Here is a 25,486-nt window from a genome sequence, read left to right as displayed (position 1 = left end):
AATAGGTATGTCTAATATAAATATAGTTATAAGATTCCTATACTGAGATGACAAAACAATTAGGTGAGTTATTTAAATATTAATAGTAGGCTGTTATGGGGTTACTTGTTTTCAGACGTTTTTATGGTATTGCTCCCATTTTCTTTGGAAAATATCACTCCTTTTTCCTTATTCTTCTTTCTTTCTCCTACTTTTCCATTCCCTTTGCTTTGCTGTCTTTACCTTTCCATAATACAATGCCTTATCTTCTATTGATTTGTTCCCTTTCCTTTTTTATTTATATTTTATTTTGCCACTTCTTTTTCTGTTGGAGGGCAGGAGATAAAGCACATGGAGTAGTGAAATGGAAGAAGAACAACATGGTAAAAGTTATTAGCAAGGAATAGTCACTCTTTCCAATTTTAGACTGACCCAAGAATGAAAAGGAGCCACAAAGCACCAAGTTCTTTGCTTTTTCTAGCATTCAACTAGATACATGTTTTATAGGCAATAGTGTTAAAATATTGCATTTTTTTCATTGTTTCTAAGTACAAATAGCTTCAAACAAATAGTTACGTGAACTAATTTTTACAAAGGTTATCCCAATGCTACTAATATAACAATGGAGCATTTCACTACTTATCGTATGATCTGTATTCTAAACTGTACCTTATATTCATAATTACCAAATAAACTAACAAACTTCTCTCATAATGTAATTATTTACAGCCTCGTGTTATATTTTTGCTTTGCCAAGAATGCATAGGTCCCAACCCCTTTAGAGAGGTCACAACATCAGTGCCATGTTGTGAAGTGCTGCCTTTAATAGCCATGTCATAGGGTATCAAGCAGGATGATTTTTTTTTTCCCTGCAATAATACCAATGAGTAAAGCAGGGCAGAATTAAATGTGTACTGTATCCTTTGAGAATATTATTTTGTGCACTAGACCATAGAGGGAAGTACAATGATGCCTTTTTTACATGAATACTCAACAAAATAATAAACGTACTGAGCTAAGTTATTTTGAGGACACTAACAGGTGAAATGTGATACAAGAATGAGCCCACTTAAAGGAACACCTGAAAAATAAACTTTGCATTGTAGAACGATATAAATTTCACATACCAGCAGGGAACTTCAATGCGAATTATTTTTGTGCAACATGCTTGTATGCATAAAATGGGTTTCTACTGTACTTTGGCTTTAAAAACATTATTCACTGCTTCCTAGTACAAAGCCCCAGCAGGCATGCACTTGGCTAGCTAGTGAAGAACTCTGCCCCAGTTTTCCATAATGCATTCATGAAGGGATTTGTAACAACCAGTGGTTACTGCAGCAGAAAGACTAAAATGTTGTACTGTGGCACTTTTGAAACAAACACAAAAGTTCAATCACTACATCTCTAACAGGCTAATGATGTGCTATAAACACTGGCATATTGCTAGCAATGTATAATCCATACTCAAAGCAGCCATTCATTAAGACTTATATATTTATTTATTTATTTATTTTTTATATATTGCACTCCTCAGATTAAAACTACGGATTTTTGAACCTCTTCTGGTGACTCAGCCTCACTGTGGTAAGTACTTGCACCCTATGGGGCTCAAATTACCGAGAGCTTTACAGAGTCCCCAGCATGCATACCTCTCAGCTCCCTACATCTCTCAGCTCTCTTTTGTGCAGAACAGCCATTGTCTGGGCATCTACGATGAGGCTGAGAAGGTCAAAAGGCTCATTGGTATATCGTCAAGGTGTAGAGCCTTGGTCTGCAGCAAATGAGCCTGGAGAGAGCAGCAAACTGCAGTGAAAACGAGCCTCAGATCTGGACTAGAGAGCTGTGACTGTTAAGCAAGAATAATTAGGTTGTTTAATACAAGCTAGGCTTAGCTAAAGGTGAAGAACAGCACCACCTCTGCCAAGAAAACATGGCTTGTTGGAATCGATGTCCTCCTCAACCCTGATTTCTTTCTTCCCATCTTTAACACTACTGAGAGCTTGCTTCTCCCTCTTTTCTGTCTGTGTTATTTGTTTCCAGCAGTTCTCAAAACTCTTTGCCTTAGTTTCACCCCTCCTGTCTTCTAGGAATTTTTCCTGCTTTTTGGAAGCTCTTTTTAATTAATAAAAGTTTAGCCTGAAGCTGTATGAGGAACAGCGTGGAAAAAAGTTGGAAGAAAACATTATCATACAGAAGATTTTGTCTAAATCTCCATGGGAGGAGACAGGCACAGAGAAATAGATGCCATGTATGGGCCTCTCCCTCTTCACAGACTTTAGATCTTTCTTTGAACTCTACTCCATCAAAAAATATTGCTCAGAAGCCTGCTGAGACGGTGCAGTACTCAATTATAAGAGAATGTGTCTTATGGGTGACAGCACTGACAAGCTACGTTACTGCAAATTCAAGTAATTGGGAAATGCAGAAACAGATGGATGGCACTTTTCTGGATCTTCTGCCCATGTGCCCCAGAAAAAGATTAAGAGCAACATCTGCCCCGGGAGGAGTCTGGCCACTATTCAGAAGCTCAATCTGGGCAAAGCAGTGATGGTCAGCAACCCTCTATCAAAAGGCATGATCAAGTATGGTGACACAGATGGCATTTCATTCTCTATACCGGAAGAAAGGCAGTAAACTGTATTGGATCAGGTTTAGCCCTAAAAGGGGAACTAACAATAAATATTGTTCAATGCAACCACTGTGCTATAAATATGTAATATTATAACTGAGATTTTTCTAATGAATGACAGGCCTAGTGGTTTTCCAGAGTTTACCCTGAAAGATGCAAATTCCATCCATTTTGCACTTGCAAGGTTGGATTTAATCTTCAGTGACTGCATTTGTATTTGATTTAAACCCTTGCAGATACTGGATACCAGCTTTCATCTGTGCTATTTGCTGGAACTAATCCCTTCTGGATTATACCCTTCTGGAGAGCCCAGGATCTAGATGAAGAATAAAATATACTGAAATTTTTAAAAAGAAGAAGAAGAACAACAAATAATAATAATCCAGGTATGTTTTAACATTGGTATTGGTGCAGACTGTCTTTCTGGAAACTTGATTTACGTGTGTGTATCTGAAGAAAGAACACTTGAATTAGCATAAAAGTGCCTGTGAAGAAAACATTTTCCTCTCAAAACTCTAAGAGGAGAATTTTTCACTCTGAAACGAAACAAAGCATGTGTTGCAGTTCACATGCTGCAGCTACAGCAGAAACCAAGCCTCTTAATGTACAAGTCTTAGCAGCTCATACCTTTCTCATGAGTCAACATGAAATTAACCCTTTCATGTACTGCAATTCATACAGAAAATATAGTTCGAAATTTCTTACAAGTGTTACTTGCTTCTACAGACCCTGCCTTGTTTCTGCATAGGCTTTATTTTTATGGCAGGGTAAGAATAGTGCCATCGTGTATTGGAATAACACCATGCACATTGTGCTCAAATCTGAGTCATATCATTTATGAAACAGAAATATCAGGGAGAAGGGTGGGAATTTGGGGCAGCCGGGGAAGAAGTTCAATGCAGGAGCCTCAGCTGGGCCTCCTAATACTACTGTAATGTCAATAAATCCTAATAATAGCAAAAATGAACCAGTTGAGAAGGCATAATTTTTTTTTTTTTAATTATTATTATTATTTTTTCCCTGCAGGCCAAGGAAGTTATTAGTTTGATTTGCAGTCAAATCTCAAGTAGAGCTGGATGGTTGCCTGGATCCAAAAGTGTTCGCCAAGCACATGCAGTGAGGGACACGAAGCCCAGGAAATGTGGAGACCAAACCACGTGCACACCTTGTGGGGACTTGAGGCTACAGCAGTGGATTTAAAAGTCATGTTTAAATTTAAGATTTTTACAATAGGTTTAAAAGTCACCTTGCATAAATATCCATCCTGCACAGGTTCTTCTTTAACCAGATTCACTGAGCCTTTTGTGTTTTCTTCCCTTGTGATAATAAATACACTTTAAAGTGATAACAGATGGGGGTGAAGTCCATCTTCAAGGTTTAGAGAACAATGGTAAAACTTAAGAAAATGCTTCTGGAAAAAAAAAAAAAAAAAAAAAAAAAGACAGTTTGCAAAAGTCTGACTCCTTTTTTCCAAGTAATTTGCTGCTTGTTTAATTATACATTTCTGTTTCTCCCTTGGTGGATCTGAACTCTGCTGACTGAAATCCAGAATTTCCCCTCCCAAGCGGAGGCACGAACCCCCGCATACTGGAGCTCAACAAAAACAGCAAAAACCTACAACTGGATTTTCTTTCCCTAAAATTACTCCTTACCTTTCATAACTCCCACACAAATAGCTGTGATATTGTAAATATGATAAATCCCTCTATGTGAGCTGAATAAATTGATTAGAAGCAAAATAGTCATGTGGGCTGGACTAGATTGGCTTATTAAGGATTCAATAGATAATTGCTTGCACAGTGGGACAAAAAAGAAGGAAGAAATAAATACAGAATGAAATATATGTTTGTTTGTAGAACAGCTGATGGGCTACTGGCCAGGACAGGCTGAAAAAGACTGCAGGAGTTTTGGATACAGTGAGAACCTATTACCGCTGGCTGTCATGGAACAAAATTGAAAGGAAGAAGTCCACGGACTGCGGTGCCTGGAACAATGTAGCTGTGGTTCAAGGGTTTTTCTTTTATGGCCTGATTACAAATGCAATATAATTAACTGCACCATATACTTGCACAGTTCTTTTAATCCAATGATTTCAAAGAACTTTACAGAGCATAATTAAGTAAGGAAAGATATTGACCTGGGAGCAAAACTTGGAGATGGATCTCCCAGCTTCCCACCCTTTCCTGTCTTCTTTGTTGGACATTTCTCTGTTTACTGGATTGTGAACAGTTGGGCTGGAAGGCAAATCTAATTAATAGTAAAACTTGTTTGTGTGAGGTAGAAAGAGCAGGAGCATGTGCATTTGACTGGCAGTCTGAAAGACAGAAGGCGTCTAGCAAGAGTAATGAATCAGGTAAGCATGACAGAAAAGGAACAGAATTAGTCTGTGTTATTAAAAGGGCTAAGGAGGAATGGGGCAACCTTGAAAGTGTTGCCTCTCAAGGAGGGTTTTGTAATATCCTTTGTCCACAGGAGCTCAGAAGTCCTGTCCTCTCTAATAGTAACATGGTCAGTTTTCTTCCTTCTAAATAAGGGTATGGACATAGTCCTCAGCAGCCAAAGCAAAGCACAAATCTATAGCTTCAGGGAGAAAAAAGAGAATCCCTAAGTTCTCTCCCTTCTATTCATTTTTCATAACTTTCTCAGCAACCATCAAAGGACCAGATACACAGCACGCAAAGAGAAAATGACAGATTAATTAGCTCCCAGCAGATCTGCCATACCCTGGCCAGGCAGTCAGTCTCCTGTTAAAAAGAATTTCCTGGTCATTCTCCTAGTCTGAATGAGTGGGAAAGTGAGTGGCTTCACATCATCCACATCTTAGGCAAAGATGACTAAAGTAGAAGAGAGCTGGACTGTTAGTAAAGGAGGAGGGTGTTAACAAATGGCATAACAGTAGCTGAGAATCTGAAGCACATTTTAAAAATCAGTGATCCTTTTTCACCAGATGAAGGGAAATCCTAGAGCTGTGGACAGCTTAGGTTTTATGTAGGGGGAGAAGTCATGATTGCTGCAGAACAGCTGAAGAAACTTTTAGAAATTCTGAGCATTTACACATAGGTTGATCTGATGAGACAGACCACAAGTCAACAAGATCTCTGTGCCACTGGAAATCTACCAAAAATAAGAAGAGAAGCCTTTTTCTAAAATGAGTATTCCAGGACAATAGGCTGCATGGCTACTTAATCAAACTGTCCCAGTGAGGTAAAGAAGAGTTTGAGCAGTATAAATTTGTCTGTAATACAATTAAAAACATGAAATAAGTTTTGGGATAATGGTACTGTAAATGGACAAGCTGTAGATAAATGTAGATATTCTTAAAAATAAAAACAGAATGTTAAAAAAAATAAATTAGTCCTAACACATAGTACTAGGGTCTTAGGCAACCACTGAATATAATTTCTGAAGGTATCAGAACAGAACAGTAAAGCCTGTCCAGAACTCCTGTAGGACCCTGTGCTGAGACATCTCCCAGGAGAGGATATCGTCTGTGGCAGGAAGAGGAGAGCCTCTCCACAGAGGTGGATGGTGATGCTCCATTCACAAGTGCTCGTAACGTGCTTGGAGATCCTTGACAAAAGGAGCAGCGCTATACACATGTGAAGTGTTATTATTATTCCTGTTGCACAGGTTTATTAAATTTAATGAGGACACTGAGGGATTCCATTAATCCTAACCACAATACCAGTGTCTCTCAACATTTTCTTGATGAAGCCATTGAAAATATAACAGCTCTGAGTGCCTTGCATTTTTACACTGTGAGATTGTTAAGTGCACTCTACATGCAACTGCATCTACTCATTACACCCAACGTCTATTCAGGCTCATGCTTCATCTGCTTGGCCTCTTTCACAGTAGAAGAATAGGATCCTACGTAAAGTCCACAAATATATTTTTCCCATAACACTTTGCTATAAGTGAACATTAATTCATACTAAATTACAGTGGAGCTTCCATAGAATTACATACTACATCTACATGAGTATCCAGGGAGCAGCTTGATTAATATCATTATCACAATGAATAGTAGAGGAATTAATGTGATTTGATGCTAACTATAACAGAGAAGCATTTAGATTTTACTTTTGGAAGACATCTTCCTTATTTTCCTATATGAAGTCCTGCCAACTAGAAGATAGAAAGTGTGGAAGTGACAGTCAGCTCACCAAGGCCTTTCCAGAGCAGAGCTGTTGGATTTTCACCCGCTATTAGGATTTGTTTTTTTTTTTAAAGTCCTGCTGTGAGTATATATATGCATTCCATCTACATTTTTTTTTCTTTTTTATAATTTGAGATCTATTTTACAATAAAGTTTGTACTTGCTTATAGTGAATTTGGGAAAGCTTCACCAACACATTTACAAGTACTCCTAATGATTTCTTTCCCTGTTATTAAAAAGTTATAAAAACTAAAAGCAAAATTATAATGAGATGCAATACTGAAGTTATAAATAACAAATACCCACAAGAAAAAGTATCCGTAGTAACCAGCCAACAGAAGCACGTCTCTATAAAATACACAATGATTTGTATTATTTGCTACTGAGCATTTCTTTTACAGTACTATCTACAGAGCTCAGTGACATACACTCATAGATACACCTTTGTAAACTAAGTAGATGAACCCCATAAAAAATCAGGTGCATACAAACACAAACAAATATGAAATAAATGTATTGCTTAAAATACCTTTTAATAGATGAAGATCTTCTATTAATATACCGCCAAACTAGCAAAAATTTGTGTAATGGAAGTAAGGCTACACAACTTCAGTGTACAAAAATACTGGCTCTGAAATACTTGTCTTCCTGCCAGGTACACATAAACAATGAAAAAAGTGCAAAGGATGAAGTGAATGTTGTACAAGATGTTACAAGTTCCTGTTTTCTTGTATTTTTTCTTTATTATACTACATTAAAATTTTGTAGAATGTTACCAGCCCACTTCTCTGGGGCACTGTGCTTCTAAAAGGTGAGTGGGCTGGCATTCCTACAGCCTGGGGCTTCCTTAATGCTAGTAAGGATCACAGCAGAGCAAGCAGCTACTCATGTCTTTTATGAATGACAAAAAAAAAAAAAAAAAAAAAAAAAAGATAATAATGCCTTCTCAACTGGTTCATTTTTGCTATTATTAGGATTTATTGACATAACAGTAACAGACTTAAAGCATCCTAAAATGGTTATCCTGGGGACATTAATTACTGCTCTTAAGCTCACTAACCCCCACCTACTTACAGTTAGCAGCTGCTGACTTTCTTTAGGGATAACTACCATTCACTGTTGAATTTGAGACAAATAAAACTAACCATAAGGTTTCCAAGTGCAACCTGCTCACTTCAAACATATTCACTACTGAAGAAGACTACACTGACTACTTAGGCATGTGTCAGTCATGTATGCCCATACTTTCAAAATAGCATCCAAACAGGAGCCCTCACAGTTTCCTGCTGTAACATGTAGCCATAAATTAAGCTATAAAAATAATCTAGAATTATGCACAGGTCTTAGAGGTGTAACATGACAACCAGCCTTCTACTTACTACTTCAGGGCTTACTTAGTTCACCTAGTATCTAGTTTTGTACCTAATTAAAAGGTCTGTGCACAGATTTAAAGCAAGCTAAAGTAGGATAAGAGTAGGTGTGGAGCGGGGTTCTGCTGCATGGACATGTGGGGTCATCTGCAGAAGTGCCCAGTTTGCCTGGGGTGAAGCTCTGCTGCCCTGAACTGCAGTTTCTCAGGCTCTGGTCTGCCTTCCCAGCTCCAAGAAGTGGTGGAGCAAAGGGCCACAATGGTGATAAAGGGACAGGAGCATTTCTCCTATGAGGGAAGACTGGAAAATAGAAGGTGCAGGGGAATCTTATCAATGCTTATTAATACCTGAAGGGGGGGGGGGGGGGGGGTGCAATGAGGGCAGAGACAGGCTCTTTCAGTGGTGCCTGATGATAAGACAAGCAGCAGTGGGAAAAAGCTGAAAGACGGGAGTTTCCTGCTAAACATCAGGAAACACTTTCATTGTGAGGATCACAGGCACAGGTGCCCACAGAGGTTGTGGAGTCTCCCTCCTTGGAGATCTTCAAAAGATTCCTAGACATGGTCCTGGGCACCCTATTCTAGGTGTCCCTGCTTGAGCAGCGGGTTGTTGGACCAGACAACCTCCAGAGGTTCCTTTGACCTCAACCATTCTGTCATTCTGTGATTTTTTTTTTTTTTTCTCAGCAAGGCACGATTAGAATGTGGAGCCAGCAAACAAAATGAGAAAAAGAGATCACTAAAATAGGGGGCACTGGAGGGGCACTGGAGTCACTGGGGACTACTACTCTGGAGCCGTGTTTGGTGTGTTGGGCTGAATGAACCCTTTTTTTCTTGGTAGAACAGGAGTAAAGAAAGTCTTGCAGAGTGCAATTGTTGAGACTAGGAATAGGAAGTACAAATACAAAATGCTTTCAAAGTTTACGGCCATAAAATTCACAGCCTGCAAATAAAACATGCAGAAAGTCTACAAGTTGTGTTTCTGTGACTTTTTTTTTTTTCTTTCCTGAGATGGTTTCAATAGTTATTTACTTTTACACAAATTAGAGAAATGTCTTATAATAGATATTAACTTCTATCTCAATGCCTATCAAATAAAGGAAGTTTAGCAAGTTTCTGTACTTATCACCAACAAGTGGTGACATGTTCCTTTATCATTACATCCTTTAAAAAATAATAATAATAAAGTATTTAAATGCAGTTCTATCTTAAGAACTAATGTGATAAAAAATCCTTACAATGCCTTCTTATTAACAAGACTCCTAAACTTTCACTGTATGGATTGATTTAGGTAAGCAAAGAATAAAGCAGTGCAGGAGTGCATTAGATTATTATTATGTTGTTTTGTTACAAAGAATGAAGTGAAAAACAGCATGAATTATACCTGAAATTCAAGAGACGCATCCTGACTATGAAGTTTATCTAACTCATTTTACGAAGCAGAAGGCAGAAGTGCTGGTACTTCAGAATTTTAGGCTGCACTTGGACAAAACACTAGAAAATAGATGTAATAAGTAAATCTGCTTTCACAGGGTGAAAAAGATCTAATGCCTTTTACTGATTCCCAACTTCCCTGACAGCATGTTTACTCACATTATGTTTTTGGTGGGGGACAGTGAAAGACATTTACTTAGCTCACCGCATGTCTTCAACTCAGCAAGCTTCATAAGAAACTTCTAGATGTTGCAGACATGAGTGCTAAGTGCATAGTGTTAAGGCACTTGTACTTATCCAGCTTAGAAAATACAGAGAATACTTCCTGCCCAGCAGAGCAAACACTTTATACAGACCTCCTTCATTTTGCCAGAGGAATGAAGCTTGCTGGTGCTTTTGTTTCCTACCAAACACAAGTATTTAGGTTTTAGTTTTGACATAGGGATTAAAAGCCTTGACAGAGAAGTAATGGATGATGCCTGCCGGTGGGCTGGCTCCCTCAGGTAGTGCCTCATGGCAGCCCTGGTACCAGCCCCACTCCATGCTCACATCTTGCTGGGGCTCCTATTGTAGCTAATCTGCTGCCCAAGCCAGGACAAAGCAGGATCTCCATTTCCTGCACCAAGGTTTGAACAGGATATCTGCATCATGACATTACATTTTTTTAAAACATTAACAAAAAATTAAAGTTTGTTACCTCAGTAATCTGAAATGTTCCATGAACAGCATTAGACTTCACAATGTTTGAGCTTCCCTTCAGCTTTTACTGGTGTAAAAATGGATTCTGGGATTCTGGGAAAATAAAGGTTTTTTTATGTTTAGTTTCATTTTTTTTTCTTTTTTTCCTTTTCTTTTTTTTTTTTTTAACAAGAAAAATTTGTCTTTATTAATCTTTTCAGAAAAGGCTTGTCCTTTGGTAAAGCTAATGTGTTGTATTTACACAGTGAATGTGTACCAATGTGTTTGTATGCACATTTCCATTATAGATGGGTAGAACTGCCCATACAAAAGAACAACTAAAAACACTGAAGAGGTACTTAGAAACAAAAGCCTAAAACTGAGAACATAACAGGACTGTTAGTTATGATATGATTATACAGTTCCAAACTTAAAAAATATGATCTACTGCCACCTCCCTCTTGTGGACAGCTATTTATAGTGACAATTGAACTGCAGATAGTTGCTTAGTAGTTTTATAGATAGCTTATTGAATGTGAAAAATTACAAATGCTGATTCCCATCTACCGACATTTATACATTCATTATCTCTCACATTTACCAGAAAGCATGCTTGCTAGGATCACTGCCACAGTAATAATTTACTAATACACAGCAGGCTCTGGAAGACCTAAAAAGTTTGCTAGTTACCATGAGAAATATTGCCCTCAGGAAATGCATGATTCAAAACCAGTTTGTACATGGTGAGTGCCTACCCATAACCATGTATAATTCAAGTAATTCATGAACTGGTAGGAGCCTCACTTGTTACTCCTGAGACAACCAACAAATGTCATGGTATGAATAATAGAAGAACACGTATATTTGTATAGCACATTGAATTATCTACTATAACTCCTCAACTTATTGCAGCTACTAGCAATTATCCCTGTGCTAGCGGACACTGAGTAAGTGGAATATTTACCTGATTGTTTTTAAAATTCTGAAACCACTTGTCTAGAGCAGTCACTATTACTTTGCTCTGCACAAGGGAGTCATCAAGAGCTATCTAATGCTGAGGGTTTGTTTTACAGCTTGCAGCTCAGAGTGATGCCAGTGTCTAGTTTCTTTTACAGTGGGCTACTTTAATTTTGCAACTGTAGGTGTAGATAACATTTAGGTCACATCATTCAGAGATAGTCACCATCATTTAACTGTAACTATCTAAAATGGTGGGAAGGAATATGTGATTTGTTGGGTGATCTATCCAGAGTATAATAAGGCTCTGATCTAGTACACATTAGCACTCCAGTGGGTTTGTTCACTTGCATTGTCCTGGCTGGGTTTTATCTTCAACACTTCAGGTGTCTGGAATATAGACATCAAGAACCATGTAGTTGTCTAGACTGCTTGCATACCCAGTGGAAGAAACAGGCATTATTTATTTCAACATCTAGCAAACATAATAATAATCATAAGAAGCATTCATTTGAAAGTTAGATGGTTAGGGGAAGATGAATTTTTCTCCAGATGTACCTACCCCTTCAACTAACTAGAAAGATTCTAGAATGACCCCATCATAAAAACAGACATCTAAGTTGCATATTTAAGGGAGATGAGCCATACATTTCTTGTTGACAGAGCAACTGTTCCAGGTGTGAAATGCTGAATTTGGATCCATGAGTACTACAGATTACAACCGCACTTTATATTTTCTGGACTGCCTGTTTTTTAGCTCCAAACAGAGGCCAGGTGTTAATTAGTCTTCAAAATTCTATGAATATGATTTTTTAAAAAATATTTTAGATGTATTTCAAAATATTATACTTAGTATTCCAAAGTCAATTGCTGAGTGTGTGTTCTTTTTCTGTTTAAAAGCAAAAGCAAAAACAAATACACAAAAACCAACACATTTTTTTCCCTTGCTTTTGATTTACAGAAAATGCAAAAGGAAGTTGCATCTTCATATTTTGTTTCTTTTCTAGCCAAATTGTTGATCAAAATGGTATATTACCCAAAATGGAAAACATTTTTAGCTCATTATACTTTGTCTGGTGTGAGCCATTTGGTGTTTTGAAATGAGAATAGTACAGATATTTGCCAGAAAATCAATGGAAAATTGTACACATTTGAAGAAACTTGCACTTCTGTTTTTAAGACACACTAGCTTGCCACTCAGCCATATTTTTCCCAGCACATCTGGGCTTTTCTCTGTAAATGCCAGGTGAAGTTGACAAGATTCAGAAGTGTTTTGTTGTCACTATTTTAATTTTTTTTTTTAATGTGATTAATAAATGTATACAAGCAGCCTGCCCATGAATGCAAGTGATCCATATTCCCTGGGCATTATTCAAGAAACCAAAAATAGTCTCAAGTTAAAAAATCTTGATATAAAGCAACCTAGCAGTATTTGGCATAGTGCAATGTGCAGAACAATTGGAGTGTGGTAAGTCTCAGGAACATAAGTTGCACAGATTGGAGTAATGTGACTGGTAGGGATTTAGCCCAATGCAACTCACAAAAGCCTATATAAGCTTGTTAAGTGACGTGAAAGACAAACTGCTAAATACTAAGGAGCAAGAGAATCACAAATGACGTGCAGGATACTTTTCTCCACCTTGCAGGAGGTTTGAGTTGTTCAGGGCATTCCCCTCCTTACATGCAGCATCATTTTTTGATGATGATTTCTGATGATTTCTTCTGGGATCTCTGTATTGGTTTACATTTTTCCTGGGAATCAATGTCTCAGGCTGGACATAGATTTCATCAGTGAAGAGAAAAGATGAAGGATTACTTTGTGTTTTATGTCTGTGGCACTCCTAGTTACATGTTTCAGCATGAAACTTGTTTTATTCTAACTATAACTATTGGTTATTTTACTTATGTTGAGTTTGCAATCCATCAGATATTTTTTTTTTTGCAGAGTTACTGCCTACCACATCATTACTCCCCGTAATTGTGTGTGGTTGATTATGCCTATTTAAGTAGAATACTTATCACTCATCTTTACTGAAATGCATCTCATTGTATTTCAGACCATTTATATAATTTGACAAGAACTCTTTGATTCCTAATCCTATACTACAAAGTTTTTACCCCCTCAAAAGTATTTTGAAAGTTTAATAATGTATTTTGTTATTTCAGCAGGAAATAAAAACCTTTTTTCAGTATCAGATGTAGGACAGGTCTGCGCAGAGCCAGACTTGATACATGTTACATGACAAACCATGGACAACTGCTTGTTGACTGAAATTTTCAAATTGTCACTTTTATTTCACAGCAGTTTCAACTAGAGTGAGCATTCATCTCCAGCTCTCTTAAGATGAATGTCATCTTATGTTTCCCCTGTTCACATACACCAGCTCTAGGAGGCAACTGGCTGGGACTGAGATAATAAAACTGAACATAAATGTTCATTATGGCATTAGGGACACCATTATTCAGTGTAATTCCTCCTGACCTTGAAGATCCTTATAGCTGGCTTCTTTTCCACTTACAGTATGTCTGGCTCAACCCTACAGTATTTGTGTTTGGCATGTGAGAGGTAGGAAGTCTGCTTTTGGCAATGGTATGTTTGTCTTACACCCATAGGACAGGTAGATACACAGAAACAGAATTCCCCAGAGAGAGCTGCTCATGACTTGGCTCTTAGCTGAGGTTTGGGATGCTTCAGTTACCTTTTGCCCTGCAATAATTTAGGTTTATCTATGGTTTTGCTCCTGGTCTAGCCCTATTTTCTTTCCTGGGGTAATAAATCTGTGGATACAAGAAGTGGCTACTTCAGGGTGGTTGCACAGTACCCATCACAGAGGTCATCATCCCTGGCTATGGTGTGTAAGTACTACTCATATGATGATCATCAACAATAATGTATATTTCCTGTTTTGCCAGCTCCTATTAAGTGGATCATGTGTCATGGATTCCATACCATTCTTGATGTTTCTTAAGTAATTTTGTCTTCTTGTCTAGATTTTCTTTATATTTAATAAGCACAAAGGTTGTTCCCGTGGAGCAGGAAGCCTACATGATGGAGACCACATGAAATCCTGATGGCAGACGTTGACTTGCTGGTCAAGATTTGTCCTTTCAATTCCACTTCACTGTTTCTACTGTTCTCTACTTGCTTCCTTTCCCATTATGTAATGCTTCATTTCAATATTTACTACTTCATTTTTAGAGGGGAAGAAATTAGTTTTAAGGGATTTATGTAAATGAAGACTTCAAAATAATTTTCTTGTGAATCCTTTACTTTCCTTTTCTTAGAAAAGCAGATTCTATAGGAGAAAATTAACAGCTACCATTGTATAGTCAGTTTCACATTATAGTGCTTTCAAATGTTAGTTTGGGATTTGCATCTTTCTCTGCTTTATTTTGGATAAGCTAATTAACTTTAAAAATAGTCTCCATAACATGCAAACATGGGAGAAAAGATGGTGGAAGCCAAAAGGTTGACTACAGTACGATTTGCATTGAATTAAATTAAACTCCAGTACAGAACAAACTCTGTGGAGTGCACGAGGACAGTCTAATTTAAAAGAGTGTGCCTTGCTATGCTGCCTCTATAAACGTGATCTGCTTTTGGCCTAATTTTTTGTGACAGTGTATTTAATAACAGTGGTCTCTTACTGAGAATACGTTCTGCCTCTTCTGCTGCTGTGGACATTATGGCTCTGTAATCGGCATGCCTTTGTCAATTCAACACTTAATTTCTTTAAGGGAATTAAGATCTCTTAACAGTTAGTCATACAGCTCGAGGTGAAGAAAATTTTTGTTGGTATTAAACACCTCAAACCTAAGCCATTTCACATTCATTCCTCCTCTGCTTTGTTAGGTATCTATTAGAAAAAGCAGGAAATTATAAAATAAAAAGGTTCCCTTGTTAGACTGATTATTTAAAATCCTAGAACAGACTTTCAAGGGCAGATCAGGAGTTTCACAACAATATGGATTAATGTGATTTTTTTATGTGTGTGCTAAAAATATGTGGGCACTGCTGTTTGATAAACGTATTATGGGGAATATGCATTTTTCATTTATGAACATTCATCATTAAGTGGTTTTATATTTAAAACATTACCTAATGGAGCTGCATGGAGTTAGGAGCCAACATGTAGCTGTACTTCAGAGCTACTTGGTTTCCAAAGCAGCAGTCCTATTTAAATGTGTACATGCCTTCTGTGACCTGACATATTAGAGTTTCTGAATTCAATTAAGTTTGAGTGTGCAATTTTTTCTTTTTCTTTTTTTTTTTTTTCTCCACTGCAATTATGCAGGATACAAAGTATATATAGTAAGTCTATGAACATGTTGTGCCTGAAGAGCCCAGCAGACATGCTGAAGGATTATTTTTCTCTTTCCTCAGTATTATACAAACAATTGTAGGATTCAAAATCAAATGAATCTGCATTAAAGTTTAAGGGTCTTCTGTCTTGCTCTGCTAGATTTACTATAGACACAACATGATAAAAATGGTACTTGAATTAAGTCAAGTTCCTTATCTTTAGGAGTTTTGCATACAGTATCCAATATAGCATGTTATGTATCAGTAGCATATAACCAGTTTGGCCACTGGAGCCACAACATGCACAGGTCCAGGCTTGCAGCAGGACTGCCTGGTACCCTGTCTCTTGCTGCAGTACAAGTATCCTTATTAAAAACAGTGGTGAGGCAGGAGACATGCAGGGAGATTCCTCCTTCTTCCCAGTCATGTCCCATCCTCTCTCTCCAGCCCTTTGTGCTCCTCCAAAATGGTGCCTTAAACCCTCAGCAGACTGTAGCTCCTCACCTGAAAGGGTCACAAGAAGCTGAGGAAAGTGGCCCCTGTTGCTTTGCAGGCAACATCAGCAGGACATACCAGTTTCTGGAGAGAGCAATGGTCCACTTTTGTAGTCATGGGTGTAGAGCAATCTCCACTGCCAGGTCTTCCAGTGTAATGTAGAATAGGAGTAGTCACACTCATGAAACACCAAGTTAATGGGTTTCCCATAAATGCAAAAATATAGCAGGACATAGCTTGGGAGCACCACTGAAGCTATCCTGTTGTCTGCATTTTTAAAGTTAAAACCTGTTGTCACATTCTTAGCTTAGGAACGGGAGGCATCTGATCAAACAAATCTGAAGAAATGGAGACTGCTTATTTTCTGTATTTTCACTTTCCATTCCCTATGCACAGGAAAGGAGGCCACAATGAACTGTCTTGGACTAGACTGGAGAAAATGGATTTCAGTGCAACCCCATTTTGTCAAAGGGGATGTCAGTTTCCACGCTGTGAAACTTTGGGATTTTGTTGCGGTCTAGAGCAAAACTGCAGAAAAGCATAGCCATTCTCCCATCAGCTTTACCCTTCACTTTCCAGTTTACCATCACTCAAGGCTAAGCAGACATAGAAAACTGAGGTGGCAGCAATTCTGCAAGTGAAGGTGACAGGTAGGAAGCACGGGCTTAGGGGACCTCAAAGGGAGTTTTAATTTTAAAAGGGTTCATTATGCTACTGCATTTCATATAACAGAGTTTGAGAGGAGATGCAGTTACACATAATGAATTATTTTACATTCTTAAACCACTCACTAATGTAAGCCAGACACAGGAATACTGTATGCATCTTTTTATATAGCATGCATATTGTCTAAATTATCTCTTTATTACTCTCGCTAAGAAGTGTATGTATGCAGTTCAGAAAAGAGACAGCACATAGCCAAAAAGAAGGAAAAAAAAAAAAACAACAAAACAAAACACAAATATATTGAGGGGATTACTTCATCATTTGCTTCATTCATCTCAATCCAAGACAGAGAATTTATTTAATGCTTCCTGCAACACATACATCCCAATGCAAAAAAAACAACCAAGGTGATTTCAAAGGTGTTCATGTTTACCTTCAACAGCATTATTTGCTGATGAGTTTCACTCAGCCTCAATCTTTTAATTGCTTTTACAAAAATGGAGTACCATGATTTCTGTCTGGAAAATAAAAAACCTTCTCTCTCCTTGCTATCACCAATCATATTTGAACTGAGAAAAATCTTTCTGTTATCTCTTCTACAGTTAATGCTGGCTTTATAATGATAGTCATAGTATGCATTAAATTTACTTAGTGATACATTTGTATGACTAGAATAATGGCAATTGTCTCCCTACTCCACGTTGCCCCTATACCCTAACATTAACAAAGCCATGTCTTTAAGTGCATCTTTCTCAAGCACTGATTGCCTGCCACAGACACCTGTACTCTGTGCCATGTTAAAATGTTAACAATAAAACTTGCAGGAGAGGATTGATGTGAAAAGGTGCAAAAGTCAAATGGAGCCATATCTAATTTTATCTTGCTGTCATCCTATGGCGCATTCCCAGTCATGTAATAATAAAGAGAACAGAGGGAAGGCTGAGAAGAGAGGAGAATAGTAAATTGCTTTCTGACAACTGGCTTCTGACTTTTAGTTTCACACACACCTCTTCCTCAGGTCTATAAAAGTGTACGTACTGAATTCAGAATATGAAAATATAAGAAGTAAAGACAATATTTTCCAGAATCAAAATGATGAAAGAAGCAACTTTATACAGGGATATAGCTAATGGAAAGCCCAACAGGAATTTTCAGTGCCTGCATTTTTTAATGCTCTCTTCTTGTTTAGGGGTGCTTTATTACAGTCAATTGCTCCTCCTCATTAACTTATAGTTTGGCGCTGATAGCTCTATAAACTGCCCTAACAGCCCCCATGAGTACTGCTGTAGTCGAGGATCTGGTTGTGTTTCCATTATAAACCTAGTTTCAGAGATATTTATAACTCAACCATTTTAATTTGCATCAGGCTTTGGGGAACTTGGCTCACAGGTCAACAAGTAAAACAATTTTCAGCTTATGTATTTGAAAAGAAAAGATTTTAGCCAAGAGCAGTTTTCAGTACAGAAAAATTCTATCATGATTTAGAAGCTTCCAGGATAAGGGAAATTATATGCTCTTATGCAGCAATTATATAATGCGAATAATGTATGTTAAATTTGTTTATATAAATGTAGATTAATGAGACACCATATTTATGTTTTAAGTTCCTTTAAAATCAGCATCAAAATACATTACTTTCACACATACCTAAATAGTGAAAGCATGGTTCGTATAACTTTCAATTTTTGAAAGTTTGTAACCTTTTTTTTGCATTTATAACTGTTTCACAAAACATGTAACAAGAAAATATTTATGGATAATAGCAAAAAAATAAAAGCACAAGAACTATAAAATCATCTAATCGATTAGTTTGTGTTATGTAATGATAACCCAATGTATCAGTACAAGAAAAAAACAGTTGTCATTTCCTCTTTTTGGGTCCTTGTATCTGCCTTGAAGGTACACAGTACCACATTCAATCACTATTAATAAGGAAATGAAAGAGGATTAATTCTCTTTCAAGTTTTGGGCTGGTTGGTATTTACCTTTTACAGTTGGAGTGTTTTTCTACTGTGGATATATTTACATAAATATATTTGTAACATGCATTCAGAGATTTGTTTGAATATTCAGTAATATCTGTCTTCTGGCAAATAGTATTTTAACTTATATTTATGGTAATTTTCTCAGTTTAACTTGAGAATCTAATAAACAAAATTTCTATTCTAGATAACTTCATTGAGATCCTTCTCTTTATTAGTGTTTTCTATTGCACATCTGCTTGATGCATGTATTTCATTTCTGTCACTAATAGTCTCAGCTCTGCTCTAAACCACATCTTTTCTAGTCTAAGTCAATTCAAATGCTTTTTTTCACTTGATAACTGGTCTTTCACTCCAGCTCCTCTGTCAGCGAGCTGCATTACTTCTTCTAGCTCACTGACACAAAAACTGAACAGAATCATCCTTAATGATTACCCATGTAGAGGTCCATTAGTTGCATTTCTCTTTCTGAAGTTCACAATTACCCTCTGTCTTCAATGTTTAAGCCAATTTTGCATCTGTGCACATACCTTACCCTTCCCTCTGTACTTGCTGACCTTGTAGATTAGCATTGTTTTCTCTTTATTTTGTCTATCAAGATGCCTTAAAGTACAAGTTGCGATGATGGTTTCCTTTCTCTTTTTACTTTACCTGCCTTTTCTTCCCCCCTTATCCCTACCTGCTTCAGTAACATCCCTTTTTAATACATTCTCAAATGTCTGACCAGAGCTGTTTCCTGCTTTATATGAAGCTATCTTCCCTATCATGAGTGCCGTTTAGCTATTGCCCATTCTGTCACAAAACTTTGATCTAGCTACAAAACAAGCGTTTTTTTAATTTTAGATATACAGGAGCTATCTTTGAAGTATAAGAGCATGTACTGCTATATATAGGTATGTATACAAAAAATATATTGCTAGTATTGCTAGTTCACAGGATAGTATGGAAATTGTATTTACAAATATTTTCACTTGGTTTTATTATGAATGAGATTTCAAATAGGACATTTTTCAGTTCTCCACTGGTTTGCGTTAAATAAACTCCTATCTGTACTGGTCAGTTTTCCATAGCAATATATTAAGTATTTCCCTGAATATTTTAATTCAGTACAGCATATCTAAAATAGCTAGTTTTAATGAAGAACAGAGTATGTATATCCACTTTATCAACTTGATCGGCCGTGTCAGTGTGTTCAGGGTTCTGTGTTCCTAAGCCTGGGGGTGAGGGGGAATAGTTGATATGTTGGATGCATGGTTTATATGCAAGTGGAAAAACATACCAGGAAATACTGGTGTCTCAGATGGAAAGTTTTTTTCTATTTTTTTCCTTTTTTTTTTTTTTTTTTTGTAAAATCCCTGTTCTGCAGATATATTACAAATTAAGATCACAAGCTTGTCCATTGCAGATTGGGCAATTTTGTGTTTAAATTTTAACATATGCAGTAGTACTTACAGAACACTTGAAGCTCTGAAAATTTGATATCATAATTACCTTTGCTAAAATTCAAAACCTTTCAGTTCATGAAAGGTTACAAAATAAATACATAAATGAAAAATCATTTTCTATTCTTCCTGAACTATAATAAACGGTCAATAATTTTAAGTTGCTACAAAATTCAATTTCTGAGAATTTTCATTATCAAAACATGACCTATATGAAATAAACTTTTAAAAATTGAGTGTCTGCTTTCATGAGGGTCAAAACCTTTTTTCTTACCCTCTGTTGAACTTCCATCATTCCTACATATTCTGTATCGGGATATAATATTATTTGACAGCTGGAAAAGTCAAAACATGAATTTTATCAGTCCAACACATGCCATGTTATCAAGACAAATCTTTACAAAGACCAGCAGAGTAAGACATTATTCTCTTTTTGACAAATCAGTATTTTCTGACTGCAAATAGTTGTGATTGTTCTAGAAATAATCCAAAATATTTGACATAGTCATTGTGAAGTTCGATTCATGTCTGCTGAGATCCTCAAAGGAAACACTATAAATGGAAGCACGTATCACTGAAATGATGCCCACAGTTTCTTAGGTTCTTTTAATTTTGTTTTGAATAAGTCGTCATTGTTGTTGCTGTTTTTTCTTCCATGAAAACTCAGAGTGGTTTTACAAATGAGAAATTTGGGGAACTTTATCTAAAATATGTTAGAACTAAGTACTCATTTAAGAATTACATGAAGCATCTTCACTGGCTATATAAGGGACAGAAAGATCTCATTATCTTTATTCTATATCCAGTCCCTCTGTAACTCCTATTTCCAAGGAAGATTTAAAATCTTTCTCCTTTGCCTCCTCCTGATGAATTATAATTGAGCTTCAAAAGGACTACATAACTGCTCAGAAACCTCTAAAATAATAAAATTGAATTTTACAGGATTTCTCAGATTTTCTGTTCTACAGAGCCTTCTTAATCATTTCCCCAGCTGCAGAAAGGCCTTGGTGAGATAAAAGAAGCAATAGTTTATTTTTTATTTTTATTTTTATTTTTAAAGTTTGCTAGTCATGTTTTTTGATTTTTCTTCCATGACCATTTCTGAGGAATATGCTCTCTTTCTCACTACAATAAATAAGACTGCTGTAAATAAGATCTGTGTCTAATGAATGAGTGGACTGTATTATATTTTGTCACCATAGTAAAATTTGTCTTCAGGGAGATCAAAAAAGACAAGAGGAAAGAAATGCCTAATGTATGCCTTTGAAGTTGCTGCAAAAAAGGGAATGTAAATAGTCATGGAAGAATACTATATTGTATCTTCACTAAATGGCAAGGGGCTTTGAGCTGTAGGAATGATCTACTAGACCACCCAAGATCAAGTAATATATACCATGTTCTGTGCCTTATGTATTCTATCAAGTCCTTAACATGAGGATACATTTACCACACAAAAATTTAGCCACAGGAAAGATTGTTCCTATATTCATTTAATCTCTTATGCATGTATGTTGGAATAATTACTCATGTACTAAATATTGTAAACTAGAAAAGAATTGTTCAGTTGCAGCTATCTGCAACGTAATATCCAGTAGAATAAGCAACAGCTAGATATCTTGAATAAACAGTTCATTATAGTTAATTATCTGGATCTTATCAATATCAAATTAAGTTCAAACAAATGCAAATTCAAATAAGATAGCATTTTAAAAGTTACAGGAACAAACAACAATGCTTTGCTTCAAAGCCTTAATCACCTGTTGAAGGAGAGCTATGGTGTTCACTGATGTTTGTTGTTCCATTCACAACAACATGCAACTATTGGAGACAGAATACATTGAAAAAGCAAGCCATTCAAATGTAAGATGAAGTTTCAAAAGTAGCAAAAGGAAAAAAAAATAAATCTTAGAATCTGTGAGTTAACCTTGCAGACTCTTCTTTCACACCATGGGATAGAGAAGGAAGAATCAAGCCCTGAAGAAGGCTGCCCTCCAACAAGACAATAAAAATACTATGTTGCGAACCAAACTCATCAAGAACTCAAACTTACCAAAAAAACACCATAAGGTTGGCATTCTTTCCAAAATTAATAGAAACAGAATTACAATTAAATGAAGTTGTATTAATTGGTACGCAGAGGGCAGAACATGCTGCCCCTCATCCACAGGCACTTTCTTTGACTCATACACAGACAAACAGAAAAGGAAAGTTATCAACTTTAAATGATTTAATTTCTTCCCAATTTAAAATATCACCATGTCAGAAACACGTACCCTTCATCTTGCAGATATATCACTCAGCTCTCCTCCTGTCTACAGGGTCATGATGCCAAGCAGTTGGCTTCCTCTTAGGAAGCATTTTGGCTTGAATTTCTGCAGCTGCATAACTCTTGTTTCATGTTTCCTTTTCGCTATGAACAATCCACAAAATAGCCTATTGGAGGTCTGTACATATTCAGAAACAATGAGAACTACATAAAGACAATAACATAAGCATTGTTCATATTTTTTGTGATATTTGCATGAACTCGCCAAACCAATGCTATCCTATTCCAATTCATTATACCACTTGCTCCTACTCTGCACTGCATTATATTTATGTGGGAACACTTGCCAGTGTGTTTATTTCCATTTATTTTTCATTCTTGATTTGGTTGGTTTCAAAACTACTCCTGCTACTCTGCCCAGGACCTCACAACACCTTGACCACAGGCCTTTGAGCAGAGCTGCTTCAAGAGAAGGACTAAAGGGAGCTTTCTCTGATTTTGATGGCACCAGGAATTTACTTGCTGCTGAATCTGTTTGGGCCCCTTGGGCCTGTCAGTTCAGTATCTCATAGGGATCCAGGGTGTTACACTCCAGAACATGCAAGGAAATGTCCTGTATGCCCGAGTGCTATACAGATCTTAAAATTATCCAGATTTCCAACAGGACTCTGGGGGAGTCCGTGTTTCAGCTTACAAAAGTTGATTTCTAATTGTACATATTTTTTACCTTAGGAACACTTTACTGAGCATTCTGTACAGATAAGCCTGCCTTACATATCCTCTGTTAGAAGAGTTTTGTTGCTTTTCTTACATTTTGGTCTATTGCAAATGTATCTCATTTATATGCTATGCACTACATGCAACTGAAATGTGCATTAGTCCAAGTGAGATAATAAAAACTAGAATTCTTCAGTGTCCTTGCTGTCTTCATTTTTCACTACACTTTCAACAGAATCTCACCTGTCACAGTCTTCAGAATTCAGTTTATACTTTTTTTTTTTTCTCTTTGCACATTTGAACTGTCTCTACAGAAAAGAAAAAAAAGGAAAAAAAAAAAAAAAAAGAAAACATACCAAGGGATAGGATATCTAACAAGAAATTATATCTCTGTGATGAGTTACATTTTTTTATATTTTTATTTTTTTTTAAATTGCTGTGGCCATGCTTTTCAAGAATAATGCTGCAAAAATCAAGATTGCTCCTACACTGAGAGGTATATATTTTCACATCACTTTTTTTACTTACCCTTTTTTACACTACTTACGTTACCCCCAGGTCTAGGAACAATCTCATTTCTGTGTGTGAACTTGCAAGCTCATGTAGAAATCAATTTTGAATGAATATGACATTTCATAGTAAATACAATTTTCACCAATACCAGAGTTTTTACTTCTGAAATTTCGTAAGTGCAATTGAAACTATATCTAGTAAATTACAGATACTTTGGAAAGATTCATATGTTCATATGTTACAGGTTTTAGATGATCTCTTTCTTTGGTGTTATGTACTGCTTCTGCCTCAGACTAGCCCTTAGACCCAGGTTGACATTCATTTTTTATTCCAAATGAAATGAGGCTCCTGAGAGGTCTTAATGGTCTGAGCTGGGAGGGAAGATAGTATGTAAACCTCAAAGGGCATACAAATGAGGACTGCCCAATAAGCTAGCATCAGGGAAGTCATAAAATGAACTTTGCTACTTATATCCTCCAGCTTCACAGTGATATTAGCTCTGGAAGAAGAATACTCTCTATTGCCATAGGTACATAGCCATGGAAATATTACTTCTGGGTACCAAAAAGCTGTTATCTCCCCACTGATACCACTAGAGCAACTTTATCCCTTATCTTATAACCTTTATACTCCTCTGAGAATCCTTCTTCCATATCAATTCTTACACTTCATCCCTCCAAATAGTTTGTCAGAGTCTCAGTCATGACAGCATTGTATGAGGGTCACTTTTGTTCTTCCCTGTCCTGGCTCATTTGTGCATCGCATAGCACTGGGGACTACTCTACACCTACTCACAAGAACTTCTATGGGACAAAATAGCAGAACTTCTATGGGACAAAAGAGGCAGGCAAAGTTGGGTCCTTCCTTTCCACTTCCTACTTTGGACTTCAAATAAGCAGCAGAAAATAAATCAGAGAAGTGTCACTGGTTCTAATTTCGTACAATGGTGGTCTTTTCCATGGTTAGCAAAGAAGCCATTTCCCCACCATCTGGTTGTATAGAATTCTCAGAAATTAATCCTCAGAAAGAGCCCATAAAACCATCTAGACTCATTCTCTCTGTTCCCTACCAATTGCATTCTTAACCCCTTATTCATAAGACCTTTGGGAAGGCAGGAGTCTTCCAGAGTACTCAATTTGGTCAAGCATTTTACTGCATTGTCAGGTAAAAACTGTTCCCAATATCCTTCATCCTATTATCCTTTTTTTATTATTATTTTATGTTTATTTTATTTTATTACTGCTAATTCAACCCGATTTCTTCTTGCTCATCCCTTAATCCATACTTCCAGTGTCATCTCTGTTTCTAAAATATTTCAGGACACTTTCATTCTCTATACTCCTTTTTGCTTGAATCCACATTTAACAAATAATTAAAACAAAACAAAACAAAACAAAACAAACAAAAAAAAAACATTAATTATAATTAAAGAAGGTTAGTTTCAAAATGGAAAGGATGAATCCAAATTTCTCCTGATCTGGGACTGCACAGCTCTGAGCTTTGGCAAATGTCCATATCTAATAATAACAATGTTCAATGACACAATGACTTTTAAAACGAGGTTTAAAAAATCTGTATAAGCCAGTAGCCACATTTGTCACCAAAAATTCCCAGTATTACAGAGAAGATGGATTATCATGAGAAGAAGTAATCCCATCAAACTGTCTGCTAATTCTATTAAAATTATGCAAGTGACAAGTACTCTCTTAAGCACTGAATAACCCTTTCAGAACTATCCCTATCTGTCAAAGCATGTTGATTTTGTACTAGCTCTCAGCAACTGAAGAATACATTACTCTCTATGTAGGTATATGCAGTACTTATTTTTAAAAGGACACAAAAGTTTTCACTTTAATGCTAGCATGTCGTTGTCTATCTTGTTGCCTAAAGTAAATTG

The 25,486-nt window shown here is 36.7% G+C and overlaps 1 long non-coding RNA gene across 1 annotated transcript in view; it reads right to left on the bottom strand.

Moving 5' to 3' along the window:
- The window catches only part of LOC140002452 (uncharacterized), a 28,826-nt gene extending 4,485 nt beyond the window's left edge, over positions 1–24,341 (bottom strand). The window contains exons 1-2 of the long non-coding RNA XR_011809077.1: positions 22,367–24,341; positions 10,268–10,362 (exon numbers count right to left, since the gene is read on the bottom strand). This is a non-coding gene — a long non-coding RNA (uncharacterized lncRNA). The remainder of the gene's footprint in view (positions 1–10,267; positions 10,363–22,366) is intronic.
- Between the last annotated feature and the right edge of the window lie 1,145 nt (positions 24,342–25,486).

Source organism: Anas platyrhynchos, chromosome 4, assembly GCF_047663525.1.
Source record: "Anas platyrhynchos isolate ZD024472 breed Pekin duck chromosome 4, IASCAAS_PekinDuck_T2T, whole genome shotgun sequence".
In the NCBI taxonomy this organism is placed as follows: Eukaryota; Metazoa; Chordata; class Aves; order Anseriformes; family Anatidae; genus Anas; species Anas platyrhynchos.
The sequence above is the reverse complement of the archived record's forward strand: the minus strand, read 5'-3'. Positions and strand labels throughout refer to the sequence as shown.